This window comes from Tamandua tetradactyla, chromosome 7, assembly GCF_023851605.1.
Source record: "Tamandua tetradactyla isolate mTamTet1 chromosome 7, mTamTet1.pri, whole genome shotgun sequence".
Lineage (NCBI taxonomy): Eukaryota > Metazoa > Chordata > Mammalia > Pilosa > Myrmecophagidae > Tamandua > Tamandua tetradactyla.
This window is the reverse complement of record NC_135333.1, coordinates 58,611,025-58,627,653: the sequence shown is the minus strand read 5'-3', so window position 1 is coordinate 58,627,653 and position 16,629 is coordinate 58,611,025. Positions and strand designations below refer to the sequence as shown.

At 44.4% G+C, this 16,629-nt stretch overlaps 1 pseudogene; it reads left to right on the top strand.

Annotated features, from left to right (window-relative positions):
- The first annotated feature begins 9,901 nt into the window (after positions 1-9,901).
- LOC143689697 (uncharacterized) lies at positions 9,902-11,345 on the top strand (annotated as a pseudogene).
- The last annotated feature ends 5,284 nt before the right edge of the window (positions 11,346-16,629 follow it).

Below are 16,629 nucleotides of genomic sequence, written 5' to 3'. Positions count from 1 at the left end.
GGCCACCACTTGACAATTTGACAGCTATATACATCACCTTAAATCACAATTAATCTTTTAATAAAATACAATAACAGACATATGTTTTGCCTAACAATGCTCTACTGTCTTGTATACAACCAGAAACACACTAAATCTCTCTAGAACAGGGTGAAGGCTTTGGGTAATATTCACTCTTAAACTTGATATCCTATTACTTAAATACTATGACATGAACAAAACAACTTATGTCATATGATAAGGGGATAAGATAGAGAAGAAAACAAAGATATTTGCTCTAAGTATGTATATAAATATACCATAGCAAAAACAAGGAAGAAATATTCATACCATTTCAGTCCTCATTGTGTAACCGGTCATGAGGTTGTGGTTCATATTTATCACTACATTCTTTCACTATCCATTCCAGATTCCTTTACCCTCAGAAAGTACTTCAGTTTGTCATTGGTCTTTCCCTGGTGGACAGACTCAACCTTTCATTCCTGAAGTTTCTGGGCTCTTGGTAGTCCTGCCTGGATTGGATTGTTGCAGTTTTCCATTGACTTCAATCATAGGGCATGGTAGTACTAAAAGATGCCCTAGGGGATATCTTCTATTCCAGATAAACTCTTCTTTACCTCAGTTGAGTAGTTACAGTCTTACATTGTCAGATCAATCACCCCAGCCAGTGCAATAATCCCCTTCTTGCTTGTTGATTCACAGATATGAGAAGCCCAAAGTGGCCAGGTGGCAATCTTAACTTCCAGTTCAATGGAATCGTTGCTGTGCCCCTAGTGGAAGCACTCCTACTTTTGGAACTAACACCTGTAGATCAGCAGAGCATAAGGTTGTAGGAACTGGAAGCAAAACTTTTTCTCATGGACAGTAGGGTTAATAGTGAGTGGTGCCACTCCTGTTTCCATCTCTTGATTTCTGGACCTGTGAATCCTGGTTATGGGAGAAGTAGCACATAGAGTAGATGTTGATTCAGAGTATACCTGGCCACCTGGAGAACATTGCCCCAGCCCTTCAAGGTATTGCCACCTAGTTGGTACCATAATTAAGTCTTCAAAGAGCCATTCCATATTCAAGGCCATGCATTTTGATGTAGCTTATCTCTTTAGTTGCAAGGTACAGAAATCCACTAAAATAATTCAAGTAATAAGGTAATTTATTGACCAAACACAGACAGGTTTTAATAAACTCAGAAGCAAGAAGGATAGATAAGCTCCATGAGAACTGGATCTAACAAAATTAGGATCTCTGCATAACTACTAACTTATTCTCTCTCTCTCTCTCTCTCTCTCTCTCTCTCTCTCTCTCTCTCTCTCTCTCTCCCTCTCTCCCTCCATCCCTTTTCTTATTGGTTGACACAAAGTCCATCATTTCTCACCCCAAATGACAACCCCACTCCTGAATTTACCTGGCTATTCAGTTTGTTCACTAAAGTTAATTGGTTCACACTCCAGGGAACTTCGTATTCAATTATGGGCAAAATAACAATACCTGGTAAACTGATGTTTACTCTTACAAAAATCAGCTGTGGGGCAGTTAAACTAAACAAAAAAGTATGAAAATATCATCACTACCCTATCTTTTCTCAAAATATTTGACAAATGGGCTGGAGTAGCACACCCAAATGAAGAATATGTTGTCTCCAAAATCCAAAGAGGCCAGCTAGGCCATTTGTGATCTTTGGAAGGGCCAGATGTGACAGCTTATCCTTCACCTTAGAAGGGATATCTCGACATGACCCACACCATTGGACACCTAGAAATTTCATTAAGGTGGAAATATACTGTATTTTTTTTTTATTTACCTCCCATCCTGTGACACACAAAATCTTTACCGATAAGTCTAGAGTAGTTGTTACTTCTTGCTGACTAGGCCCAATCAGCAAGATATCATCACTTTTATGGGCCAGTGTGATGTCTTGTAGGAGGAAAAATGGTTAAGGTCCCTGCAGACAAGATTACGACATAGAGTGGAGGGTTGACATACCCCTGAGGCAGGATAGTGCTGGTCTTGCCAGCTGAAAGCAAACTGTTTCTGGTGGTCCTTAATAACAGTTATTGAGAATAAAGTATTTGCCAGATCAATAGTTGCATACCAGGTACCAAGGTATGTGTTGATTTGCTCAAGGAGTGATACTACATCTGGAACAGTGGCTACAATTGGAGTTACCACCTGGTTAAGTTTATATCACTCTACAAGACTATCTACTTTCTACACAGACCAAATAGTGAGCGGGAATGTGGTAGGAATCACTGCCCTTGTATCCTTCAAGTCCTTAAGAGTCACACTGTCTCTGAAATCCCTCCAGGAATCTGGTATTGCTTCTGATTTACTATATTCTAGGTAGGGACAGTTCTAGTGGCATCCACATAGCCTTTTCATCCATAATACCCCACACTCCACAAGTCAAGGAACCAATGTGGGGATTCTGCCAGTTGCTGAGAATGTCTATCCCAAATATGCCTTCCAGAACTGGGAAAATAAGCACAATATGGGTCCAGGAAACTGGACTTCTTGTGAGACAGACCTGAACTAAAATTCCATCTATCATCTGGCCCCCATAAGCCCCTACTTAACTGGTGGTCAACAGTGATGTTTTAGGTCACCTGGAACTAGTGTCAGTTCAGAGCCAGTGTGTAATTATCCCCAAAATATCTGGTCATTTCCTTTTCCCAGTGCACAGTTACCCTGTTATAAGACCATAGGTTTCTTTGAGAAAGGCTGGGTGGAAGATTAACATATAAATTTTTTGCAGTTTAATAGGGTCTTTCCCCAAGGGGACCTGGCCTTTCCCTCATTCAAGGAGCTCTGGTATATAAACTGTCTCAAGTCTGGAAATTGATTAAGGGGCTGCCACTTTGCTTCTCTAATTCAAGTTAGGCATTTGTTCACTTGACCTAGAACTCTGCTTATAGAGATTAAGTAAGAATTTAATAAACTGCCCATCTATCTTACTTCTATGTACCCTATGATCTACCAGTCAACATCATAGTCTCTAAGAGTCAGACTATTCTGATTACTTATTCAACTCTGCTGTCCATTATGGTAGCCATTCCAACCTTACCTTTGGCAATTAGGTGCTGCCACATAGCCTCTGCCAACTTGGGATCCAGTCATCCCCATTGTGTTTAAGGATTCCAGATCAGTGATAGCAGTTCCCACAGTAATATCTGACCTACAGAGAAAGGCAACTGCAGAGCTCATCAAAGATGATGGCGTTAGTCCCACAAATTTATTCCTCAGTCTTAATGAAAGATATGTCCTCTGGACATGCTGGGGTGGATGAGCAGGTCTTACATGGGAAATCCCCTCTAACATTTCAAACTCTCTAAGCCTTCAGATCCCTTTGTTTACATAACACAAGGGTAGTTATGGCATTTCAATCTCAGGTAATGAAGGCATTAGCCAGGTTTCTCTTGGGAAACAAGAAACAGGAGATATCTGTAAATGTTATGAAATTTTATTAAAAAGTCTCAAGCAATTGTGGGGATGCACAAGGGCAAATTCTGTAGGGCAGGATGTGAGCTGATAATAACAACAAAGATTTTCATTACCTCAAGAAAGACAACTGACAACATTTCTTGCCAATGATAAAATCTAAGCTTCCAAGCGAAAATTAGAATTTTGGAAAACACATATCTAGCACTGTGAGCTTGAGTCTTCCTGAAACATAAAGACTTTTCAAATGGAATTTGCAGTGGTAATAAAAGGGGTTGTGATTTTTTTAATATATTATGTATGCAATGTTTGAACAAAATAGTTTCCAAATGATCAACACAGGACATTACAAAATCAAGCATGAATAAAAGCTCCAAAGTTGCAAGAGAGACTAATGGATTTCAATGTAACAGACTAAAAAGTTCATTGATATGGTTTCAGATTCCATACTGTGACTAATCTTTAAGAAACTATCACTGTCCAGTTTTGAGGTAGTATCAAAGAATATTCACAATTACCCAAAAAAAGATTATTTTAAATACTTCCTCCTTTACCAAATGCTTATCTGTATTTTCATAGACTTCAATCATAACAACTTTTCAACACAGATCAAATGAAGACGCAGATATGTTTCTATTAAGCCAGACATTAAAAATGATTTGCCAAACTCTTGCTTAAGGCACCACTCTTCTTCCTAGTTTTTGTTTTGGAAAATATAGTTTAATTTTTCATAAAAATATGTTACTGATGTTAACATGTCCTGTTATTTTTTTGTTTGTTTGTTTGTTTTTTGCATGGGCAGGCACCAGGAATCAAACCCAGGTCTCTGGCATGGCAGAACTCTGTCACTGCACCACCACTACCCATCCTCTGTTACAGTTTTAAAAGTAATGTGTATTTTTTATATTACTCACTTTTATATGCTACATAAACCAAAGCTCTTTGGGGTCCTCCATGATTTTTAAGTGTTTGAAAGCATCATGTGTCCAAAAAGAACATCCTGTAGGAAAAAGAATCAGTGCACTCGGCTGAGAGGCTTGCAGGAGAAAACTGCAGATGCCCATGAAGCAAAAACCATTCCCTCTGTCATAGTTTCCAAATTAGCAAACCATAACACCGTGGCCCATCACCACGGGATCCTTATCCATGAGTCATAGTGTTTCAGCAACCACACTTAAAATCCTTGCTGCGTGTTCACTGTGACCTTGTAAGAACGCCCTTAGGACAATTCAGGATCACGGAGTCACAGAGGCATGACCCAGCAAGCAGCAGACTCCTGTTGGCCCCTTATTCTGGCTGGGGGTGGAGTGGGCAGGAGGAATGAACGCCTTTCTAAATGGCCTTGAAGTGCATGTCCTTGGAAGCATGTTTGAGAAATGACTTTCTCTGCGATGCTGCCCTCAGTTCTCCAGGAGGCTTGCATGTCCAGTTGGTTCTCCTCTGCCTCCTGCCACTGCCCTGGTATCATTTCATGACTAATCACAATACTTCCATCCAGGAGCCAGCTAGGGAAAGTGGGAGAAGAAGAAACACCTGGAAGTCAGACTCTTCAACAAGACGGCTGTTCTGGCAGTCAGTGGAGGTGTCATGGGGGTGTCATTGGCTATTAATTATTATCCCTGAGAGATGGAAAGCTGACCATATTCCTGAGTTCTCTACATACATCATCAGCTTCATATAACGAGCAGGAATACTGAAGGTCAGTAAGGCATAGTAGAATAAACTTTATCTGGGATGTTTCTTAAATCTTCATTCATTTCCCCTGATAATGAAAACAATCCATAGTGTAAAAATTTAGAAAATGTGCAGATATACAGCATTTACAACAATATTAAAAGCATCTACAATCCCACCACTTAGGTTTTACTATTAACAATTTGGCACTCCAGGTTTTCCTCTGTGAATATGTCTGTGCACGTACATATGTGTACGTCTATCTACACAAATACATATAAACCAAAATTTTAAATAAATGTGGTGGTATCACGCAGTTTCATATCCTATTTTTTAAGCTTAATTCATGAAAGTGTTTCCATATCTACATCATCATTTTAAAGAGTGCAAATTATTTTGTGGTATGGATGAAAAATAAGGTACTGAACGAATCCCCTGTTTGTATATTTGGATCATTTACATTGGTGGTCTTTAAATATGCTTAAAGAGCCTTTGGGACCATAATTCTAATACATAGGTATCTGGTTCCAATGCATAGTCAAGAACTGCTCTCAGGAGGTGACAGACACGTCCCCATGACTTAAGATTGGGGGATAAAATAGGACCTTAATTTCTCACTGAAGATCTCACTGGGTGACCTTAGGCAAGCACTGTGTGTAACCTTTGCCCAGTTTCCCCATCCACAGAAGAGAGACTAGAATATTCGGTAAGTCCTGGAGCTACCCCCAGCAAAACCACACATTTTCCCAAATCCCTGTTGTGAACTGAGTTGTATACTATAGAGAGGATCTGATTCTTGGCCTACAGACGCAGGAGTAGAATAGATCAGCCTCCAGGATTATCTATAAATCAGCTTTTTTTTTCTTTTTAGTCTCTCTCTTACAAGTATGCCAGGAAAACTTGATCTCAGAGATTCCCAATCGGCACATCTTCCCCACCCCATGGCTATGTTCTGACAATACACTCGTGGGTGGGTGAAGGAGAGAAGGAAGCTCTGGCCATTGAGTGGTGGTTTACAAAGTGACTGCTGATTTGCCTGTGGCCCCTGCTCCTTCCATGCCACCCCTCAGACCACAGGGACGTTGCCTAGGATTGTCCCCTTGCTGAGGATGGCCTCGCACCCCTCGATCCCACTGCCCTGGGGCCCCTAAACCTCTTGTCTCAAGGAAAAGCCTCCACTGGAGGGCAGGAAGCAGGGTGAGGCAGATTCTTCACCCTTCCTCTTTCTCCCAAGGCAGGACTTCACTCTCCCTTCTTCTGCCCAGACCCTCAGAGTATAGACTTCGGAGATCGTAAGAGCCAGAAGGAAATCATTTGGTAGGCATCCTCTATTTTCTCCTAGTTGGGGACTGAGTTGTGTACCTCAGAAAAACAGGTTCATTTTTTTTTATATTTTTATTGACAAATCAACATACAAACACAGACATTCTTTTTTTTAAGTTGTCCCTAATGTGTTTTTTTTATTTTATTTTTTTAAATACCAAAAAAACACAAAGCAAATGCAAGCATTCCTATTTTGATCATTCCATTCTACATATATAATCAGTAATGCACAATATCACCACATAGTTGTATATTCATCATCATAATCATTTCTTGGAACATTTGCATCTATTCAGAAAAAGAAATAAAATGAAAACAGAAAAAAAATTTATACACACCATACGCCTTACCCCTCCCTTTCATTGATCACTAGCATTTCAAACTAAATTTATTTTAACATTTGTTCCCCCTATTATTTATTTTTATTCCATATGTTCTACTCATCTGTTGATAAGGTAAATAAAAGGAGCATCAGACACAAGGTTTTCACAATCACACAGTCACAGTGAAATACAGACATTCTTAACATATAAACATTAAATACTTGCTGTGCAATCAATGGCTCATGATATCATCACATAGTTGCATATGCATCACTATGATCATTTCTTAGAACATTTGCATCATTCCAGAAAAAGAAATAAAAAGAGAAAAGAAAAAACTCATGCATAGCATACCCTTAACTCCTCCTTTTCATTTACCACTGGTATTTCCATCTATCCAATATATCTTAATGTTTGTTCCCTCTATCTTTTTTCCTATATCCCTTACCACTCCCTTTCATTGGTCACTAATATTTCAATCTACTCAGTTTATTTTAACATTTATTCCCCCTATTATTTATTTATTTTTATCCATATTTTTCACTCATCTGTCCATACTGTAGATAAAAGGAGCATCAGACACAGTTTTCACAATCATACAGTCGCCTTGTGAAAGCTATATCATTATGCAATCATCTTCACGAAACATTGCTACTGGAACACGGCTCTACAGTTTCAGGCACTTCCCTGTAGCCACTCTAATACACCTTAAACTAAAAAAGGGGATAGCTATATAATGTATAAGTATAACCTCCACGATAACTTCTTGACTGTTTGAAGTCTCTCAGCCACTGACACTTTATTTTTTCTCATTTCTCTCTTCCCCCTTTTGATTGAGAAGGTTTTCTCAATACCCTGATGCTGAGTTCCAGTTCATTCTCGGATTTCTGTCCCATGTTGCCAGGAAGGTCCACACCCCTGGAAGTCATGTAGAGAGGGGGAGGGCAATACGTTTTCTTGCCATGTTGGTTGAGAGAGAGAGACATGCCACATCTGAGCAACAAAAAAAGTTCTCTGGGGGTGACTCTTAGGCCTCATTTTAAGTAGGCTTAGCCTATTTTTTGTGGGGATAAGTTTTATATGAACAAACCCTAAAATTGAGGGCTCAGCCTATTGATTTGGTTGTCCACACTGCTTGTGAGAATATCAGGAATTCTCTGAATGGGGAAGTTAAATTTTCCTCCTTTCTCCCCATTCCCTCAAGGGGACTTTGCAAATACTTCTTTATTCACTGTTCAAGTCACTCTGTGATTTATTGGGGGTATTACACTGGACAAACCTACAAAATCTCATGCCCTACTCAAGGTTCCAAGTACTTATGATGTTTAATTAACCTGTTCATATAAATTAAATTAGGAAATGCCCTAGTCAAAACATAAATTTTGTATCAAACAAACATTTCCTGCTTGAGATTCACACAGAAGTTGAAGTTTTAAAATATGAACGACCATCTATTTTCAACACCCTGGAATATTGATATTCCTTTGTTCTTCCTCATGCAAAAACATGAAAAACAGGTTCTTAATTTTGACACATTCCTTCGGGTATGAAGAAATTGAAGGAGAAACAAGAAGATGCTGCCCTGTGGATGACCACGTGACAGAAAAGCCAAGACCGAACTATCCCCAGCAGCCAGCCCGGGAATGCTGTAATCTTCAGAAAAAAGCTTCACCCTGCTGCTTCCTCTCCGGGGGTCTCCTCCTAATCTCAAAACCTGAACTTTTGCTTAAGCCAAATCATTGTACAGTGTTTGTTTTAGCAGCCAGGAAACTAAGATACTTGCTTATAACAAACCCCCTTCAGGAAAAGAGGCCCAGTGTTGCTGCCTATTCGAGCAGGAAAAGAGGGAAAATTCAGAGAAGGGAAAACTATATCTCAAGCTCTGCTCCCCCCATATTCTTCCCACATTGAATCTAGGTCCTTATGAATAAAATACATTTCCCATCCACACCCTTCCCCACCCTCCACCCCCAAAATAAATACAATGTGGGCTCCCTGTTTCTCTCCCAGTTTGGAATTTCTTGGAGTCCCCCAGGCAAAGCAATGACTTCTCCCTCTGGGTGATAATTTCTCCAGGCTTCTCAGGAAAAGGGAAGCTGAGTTTGTGTTGTGGATGAGCAATTCCTTCTTGAGCTTCTCCCCTTAGAGAATCCCCCTCTTTAGCTCTGGCTTCACCCCACCCACGGAACTCAGTCACGGACTCAGATCTGCCCTTGATTAAAGGTCCAAGGCTTCTGCCCTGGGGAAGGACAACATTTGAATTCCTTGCTCAATCCTGAGAGGTCTTCCTGCCTCTCACACCCACCTGCCAAGCCCCCTTCCACCCTGACCTTGCGCCTGCTCCCTCTCTGCCTTGAAACCCGACCGTAGGCTGCCCCTTCTCCTCCTCCGGGTCACCCCCAAGAGGCACCTCTGCCGAGAAGCCTTCAATAATCACACCTGTGAAGGCAGCCTCCCATGTTCTCTTCATCACCATCCATGAATTTCCTTTTTAGAGCATTTATCAAAACTTTGTGATTTTCTCTTTGGGTTTCTTAGTGTTCCCAATGGGATAGCAGTTTCACAAGGCCTGTGGAATGTCTGTTTTGCTCTCGGCTGTATGCCCAGTTCCTAGATTTGTGCTTGCACTCAGTAGTTCCTCAGTATGAATGAATTAATTAATTAATAAATAAATGGGTTGGAGGAAATCCTTCTCCATTCGGTTTTATTCTGAACACAAAAACATTGCTTCCATCTAAAAAATATATATATATTTTTGCCTTCTCTGAAAACCCGTAAAAGGCCTAAGGCTTTGGATACCAAAGACCTGGAAGGGAATTTCCTTCAGGATACCCAAATGCTTCTTTTCATCCATGGTAAAAAAAATAAGGACACAGGAATGTTTGCTTCATTAAGTGAAGGGTTGGGGAAAGGGGGATAGATGTGAGATTGAGGAAGAAGAATGGAAAGGGAAAATTCAAGAAGGAAAAAACCCAAACTTAAGTTTTCTAAGTATTGCCAACCACGCGGACAGTGGAAGGCATTATTACAGATGGTTTCTCACAGCTTTGTCTGCTGTCTGGGTGGAGATTTGAGCGCCTTTCAGTAGGAGAAAGGTCAGCCTGGGCTCAAATAACAGATGACCTCATCCCTGCTTCTGGCCTCCCGTCTATCGGGTCCTGGCCTTCAGGCACCCGCATGGGCGGGGAAGTGGGGAATGGCAGCCCAATCCCCGCCAGACCCATGGTGAGGGAGGTCCTGCTCCTTCTTAAGCACCGGCACTTCAACCCAGGGCAAGGCAGCCCGAGAGCCGCCAGCCCTTGGGGTCTCCACTGGTCCTTTCCAGACGCTAGGAAGAAGATCGTGGCCAGCTGCAAGGCGCCGAGTGGCCGTCCAGGGCTCGCGCAGTAGGGACCCAGGCACCAGAGTCTCTGCCACCACCCTCCCGGCCCCACCCAGCATGGAGGACCAGGTGATGGAGGAGCAGCCCGCCGAGTTCAAGGGTGGCCTCATCACCACCGAGGAGCTGGGCAGCGTCGTGAGGTCCCTGGGCCTGAATCCCAGCGAGGCTGAGCTCCAGGCGTTGGTCCTCGAAGTCGACTCTAAGGACAAGGCCATCGTCAACTTCCCCGAGTTCCTGACCTTAATGTTCAAGAAGATGAACGGCCTCGGCGACGAGGAGGAGACCTGGGAGGCCTTTCGCGTGTTCGACAGGGACGGCGGTGGCTTTCTCAGCACCGCGGAGCTGAGGCACACGATGGTCACGCTGGGTGAGAACCTGACGGAAGAGGAGCTAGACGAGATGATCCAGGCGGCAGGCGTGGATAAAGGCGGACGCCTGGAGTGCCAGGAGCTTCTGCGGATGATGTTCTCCAAATGAGGCCGCAGGGGAGGGGGCGCCCACGCCCACGCCCTGCCATCCTTGGCTGCGCTTGTCTGGGAAGCATTCACCTCTCACTGCTGCAAGAACTCTGTCCCCACCTTTCTTCCTCCAATCCCCCAGCTCCATCGGGGCACTGTTTGTTCCCTGGCAAGTTGATTTAGTTCACCTTTATGCACCTCTCTTTTATAGCCTCCTTCCTGACACCTCACCCTCACCCCATGCCTGTTCATCTGCCCCCAGCCTAGCCATCAGCAAAACCATTGTCACCCAGGACGAAGGCATCGCATCACCCTGCATGGACAATGAGCCAAAGGCCAGGCAAGTCTGCACTGACTCTGTTGTTTGTCCAGGTGTGACAGGGCAGCACCTCAGAGCTCCCGGGGCAAGGATGGCCCCTCAGGTGCTCTCGGTGCACGGACTGGGTGAGCTGCCGTCCTCGGTCCAGTCCCGGATTCCTGGAGCGCCTGTCGGCTGAAGGCTTTATCCATCTGCTGTTGCAGGCACAACATTGGACTTCCAGTGTGGGACACTGGGAAATGGTGGCCCTGGAGGGAGGTAAGGGAGGAACATTTGACAGCTGCAGTCCAGCCTCCTGTAAAATGCCACTTCCTTCCACCGGGCTCTCACGGGTTCCGTTTGCTAATCTCTGTGATTCACTATTTGATTGGAAATAAAACTGGGGTAGTTGTAAGATGTTTGCATTGATCTAGATGAAGGGAAATTCGAATGCAAGGGAGAGGGAAGGTGCAGGGAATAAATAAGCTCATTTCCCACTTTGTTTCGTTTCTTTTTTTTTTTCCTGGTTCTGAGGAAAATGATACTTTGTTAGATTCAGGGTGCAAACAGGATAGAATCCTCCTTTTTTGGCTTTTCGAAAATGTGTGAAATCTTGTATCGGTGAATGTAGCAAAAAGAGGTAAGTCTGAGAAGATATATATTGAATATTTATTTTAAATAAAAGGGATAAGTAGGTAGGGAAAACTGACTAAAAATCCTGAGCTCTTAAAACTCTAAGTTGATTACATTGAAGCCAGCCTCTAGTTATTTTATTTCGCTTACGTTCACTTTCTGGATATTGTGAAATGTTCTGCGGTTAGAAGAAAGCCCGGGTCTGGAGTGTGTTAACTACAGATTCAATATGTTAGTGCGCAAACAAGTTCTAGATGGCTCGCCCAGCATTCACGCAGAGTGTGGATTAATCGGGGGTTGAAGGTCTGGTCCGGGAACATTTTAAAAGAAAGGCGGTGTTGTGGGTGAGGAGAGAGCAGTGTTCAGAGAGGGTCCCCAGGCTGACTGTGCACAGGTCCTTTCTCCCTGCACCCAGCAACCACTCCCCACCCAAGTTTCCATGTGGGTAAAACAAAAGCCATGGGCTGGAGAGCTGGGCAGAGCCGGATTCCAATTCTTCCCCTGTTATTTATGCAGCCAAACTGTGCTGAAGTCGCTTAGCCTCTGCATGATAACAGCTGACACTAAGGCAGTCCTTCCTGTGGGCTCAGTACTGCTCCAAGCACTTTGCATGCATATTAACTCAGGGTCCCCCTAAGTTTGGCCACTACAATGAGCTCCCCTGAGAGAGAAGTAAGCTCAGCATCACACAGCTGGAAAGTGGCAGAGCTGGGACTGGCCCGCAAGGCGGTACCTGTGACCGCTCGGAATACCCTCTTTCCTATCCCTGTCCCCTACAGAGGACAAATAGCCCCTCTCTCAAATATTTGCAAAAGATAAAGATGTTATTCTTAACACACCTGGCATGTAGTAGGTATTAAATAAATGACAGCTGCTCTTACTACCACCTTTAAGGGTCCTTCCACTCTAACACCCTTTGAAGCTTGGAGACCTATTTCTAGCCCTGAAAATAACACAAGGGAAAAGACTAGGGCAGAAACGAGATGGGACAGTGTCTCGCGTGCTGTCTTAGAACCTGATTTCTGAAGGGATGCCCAGTGCATGTGTGATTTCTACACCCCCTGCCTGAGTGATAGAAGTGGGGGTACCTGCTCTCGGCACAAGTCCCTCTAGACTGGGCCTGTTTGAGCTAATCCTCCCCACAACCCTCAGCAGCCAGGAGAAGTTGTACACATCCAGGGGGAGATTTGAGAAGGAGCCTCCTCCAGGACAGTGTCCAGATGTCATTAGAAGCAGCTCCCCCGGCTGCCTGTGAGCAGAGGAGCCAAACCGGGAACCCCAGAGGCTCAGACATGAGTTATAGTCCCAACTGCCAAAAGAAACAGCGACATCACCACTGGGGACAAACACAGCTCAGATCTCAGCATCTGTCATAAGGTGCTGTCTCAGTGCAGCGGGAAGGACAGAAACAGAGGTCAGGAAAGGGTGGCTTCCAGGGTCTTCCTTCCTGGTGAGTGGCCATCAGTTTTGCAGCCACTTGGCTGGAGAATGGACATTCAACCGCCTTACAAGGTGTGGGCCCTGATGACGCTTTCACAAATGTCCAAGCCCCTGTGTGCTGCCCTTTCTTCCACAAGAAGGTGGTGAAGTTTCCTTTTTCTCTTTTCTACCCAGGCCCCCGGCCCTGGAGGCAAAGCAGTTCTTCCTTTTAGAGTCTGCAGTTATCCTGCACCACCTTGGCTGAGGTTCTGGAGGTTGAGGGGTCTCTCTTGGAGACTTCCTTGTGTCTGAGCAGGAGCCTCAGGATGCCGCAGAAGGGACTCGACCCCTGGATTCTCAATGGGAGCTCTGGTCCTCTGTTAGGGTGTCACAGTGACACCCCAAAATCGGGTCTGTAAGTGGGAAGTGAGGCCCAGCTGGGCCGATGGAGCCACTTTCCCCACCGCGCAGAGGGAGGCTGGTCCTTCAGAACCACACTCCCCGCTCCCGCCCTGTGCTCGTGCCTCTAGTTACCACGCTGGAAATACTGCCCTTCTGGAACCCTCAGAAGCAGCCTGGTGGAAATCAGGAGTCTCTATTTCCTAAAAATGGGAAATCTGAGGCTGCAAGGGCCTCACAGAAAAGCCAAATGAGCCCCTACTTTCCCCTGGACTTAACTTTCCTGAATATAATGAAAAAAATTTATTTTAAAATGTCTTTTATCCTTTCTCACTTGGCCAAGGTCAGTGCAGTTGGGTTGGCGCTCTCGCATTCTCCCCATCTCTGCAGAGGGGGGGCCCATCCGAGGGGAGTCAAGACCGGCCTTAGCCAATGGCCCCAGGTCCCCCAGGGGTGTGGGCGGCTCAACCTCCACAGTCAGGCGCCAGTCACTTCACCTGGCCTCCCCGTGACCCTGTGTCCTATGACAAAATAGCTGCAGATTCCAGGCCCCCAGGACACAACTGTACGTGCTTTCAGCCTCCTCTCAATCCACATTTTCTTCTTTATCTCTTCCTCTTTCCCACACTGCCTGATACCTCTGAAGATTCTGTCCTGTTTATCAGACCCCAAAGCAGATGTTCTATTTTCCAAATATAGTCACAGAATTGCGAGTTTTAGACCCTGGGCCCCGTTGAGTAAGGACAGGAGGAGGCCTGGGAGCTGAGTGCCAGGAACCAGCCAGCAGATCTTCACGGATCTGAAGGAAGAACAGAAGAAGGTGGGAGGGGGCTCCAGGCCCGCAGGTAAATGCTGTCTTCTTGCTGGCCCTGTGTTCCTCTGTGGCAGAGGCTTTGAGGCAGTGGCTCCTGGGCACACTAGGCTTTCCTTTTCCTTTCAGATACCGAATAATTGGATTTAAACAACCACCCCTCATCCCGCCAAAAAAGGTGGGATTCGACTGTAGTTGTGAAGAACTTTCCATCCATCCTTGGGAGAAGGAATTTATAAATACCACCTTGGCTTTCATGTGTTTTCACCAAGCCTCCTCATAAATCAGTGCTCAGGGCTCAGCGACCTCACAGACCTATATAAAGTCACTCTTCTAACTCCTGTGTTTCCAATTTTAAATCCAACCCACCCAGCCCATCCCTGACGCCTTCTGTTTATCCTCACAGATTCCATGGGCCCATTCAAGGGCTCCTGAACCAGCTGGCTAAATATGATACCATTGTTCTCACTGGAGAAATTTAAAATTAAAACTCACATATGGGATAGAGATGGCATATCGTGATGGAAACAATCATAAATAGGAGGTGGGTTTCTCCTCCAAAAAAAACAGAAAGAATAAAACAAGACAAACGACTATCTTTGGGCCCAACTCACCTGTCCACCTCCTCATATTGCTTTTTGATAGTCATTTCTGTAGCAACGGCTGTAAGTAGAACCTGGCCTGGACCAGAAGTGGCCAGGGAACTGCACTGAGCAATGGTCAAAAGGCTTTCACTGTGCCCCTCCTATTATGTATAGAAGGCCAGGTGCTGGGTGCTGGGTGGAATGGGGATGAGAAAGTTGAGGGCATGACAGGAGATGGGCTTGCAATAGAATGGAAAGGATGGTGGGGTTTCTACTGTACAGGCACAATCAAGGAAGGACTCATCTCCTGCACTTAAACACCTTCCCTGGGTCTTTCGTTTCTTCCTGTGTGCTTCAGAATCACTGGGACAAGAAAAGGAGCTAGGCATTTAGAAGTAGAGGAAGCATCTGAAGCCTAAAGTGAGTGGCCTCCAGGGCTTCAACTGAATGACATCCCTGGAACATGACCTCATGTGACCCTGCCGACCCACAGGTAAAAATCGTCTTCCTTAGCCACCAGCAGAGCCAATTTCACCTAAAATCCCACCGTGTACCCCAAAGGTGCTGGTTGGAAGGACCCCAGTGACAGAAGCACAGCTCTCACTGAATGTACGCTTAGGTGGGCTGGCACCAAGGAACGTGTTTATCATGCATGGCATTTCTTCATTGGAGCCTCCAAACATTCTTTTCCTAGTTCATTTTAGAGAAAGGAAGATTGGGGCTTCAAGAGTTTCAATAATTTCCCCAAGCTCACACATCTAGTAAATTGGAGTTGGAATCTAGATCTGACTGGCCCCAAAGCCCACATCCTTTCCACTAGAATAGAGAGAAGCTTCTAAGAGCAAGTATGGGTTGAAAGTAGCCTCAACTGTCAGAAGTTATGAGTGGTATAGCGGAGCTTCAAAGAGCACCTGAGCTGAGAGAAGTCAGATAGGAAAGGCCTGAAGTGGGAAATAGCTGTTGAACAGAACTTGTCTAGGCAGATTGGATCTTGAGAAAAGAAAAGAAATTGCACAATGCTTGAAAAATCAACAAAAGAGCCACTAAGCCATGGTCTGGGCAGCTGTAGAAAACTGTCGGATCTTTGTCTCCCTGTTGAGCTCTGAATGGGCATCTCATCTCACTGCCATCTTGGTTCTGGCACTCGAGGACAACTTAATTTGCTGTTCCAAGGGATTTGAGACCCCTGGCATCAGTAAGAGAAAATTCTGCACTGTCCCTGCATCTCTGTGACAGTAATGCCCAATTCAGACCTGAGTAGGCACATCTTTCTAGTCAGCACTGGATAGTGCTGCTAATAGAGCTGGGGCAGTGGGTGGACTTCTCCACTTCTGCAGTGGAAGGTGGACTTTGCATCCAACCCAAATTCACATCATGAAAGTGCAAACATGGGCAAGACATATGTCCTATGTAAGTGAGTCTTGGACATGCAATTGATCCACAATCTTCACCGTGAATACTGAATTACTGAATACCAAATTATACTCCTAGAGAAAGTACAGGGTTAGGTCCTTGCAAGCCTCTGGTCACAATATTTTCGTTTATTAATCACCTTTTGTTTTGTGTGCATTTCTGTTTAAATATGCCTTATTTAATTGATTCATCATCATTAAACTCATGCCCAACAACATGAAAACTCAGTTTTGAATGAAGTGTACTTAATGCTAATTTTCTTCATAAGGTTTTCTTCATCACAGCCTTTTAGTGCTTAGGAACACTAAGCAGCACTTCAGCACTACACTCAGGGCCATTTTAAACAGAAAGCAACAAAAGAGCACAAAAATGCACTAATCACTGCAAAAAGGACCTTTGTTTATAGCATAAGAGCTGGAGCAAGAAAGCAGAGCATCGCCTTGCTTGAAATCAGCTGGGAACATGCGCTTTGGACAACTC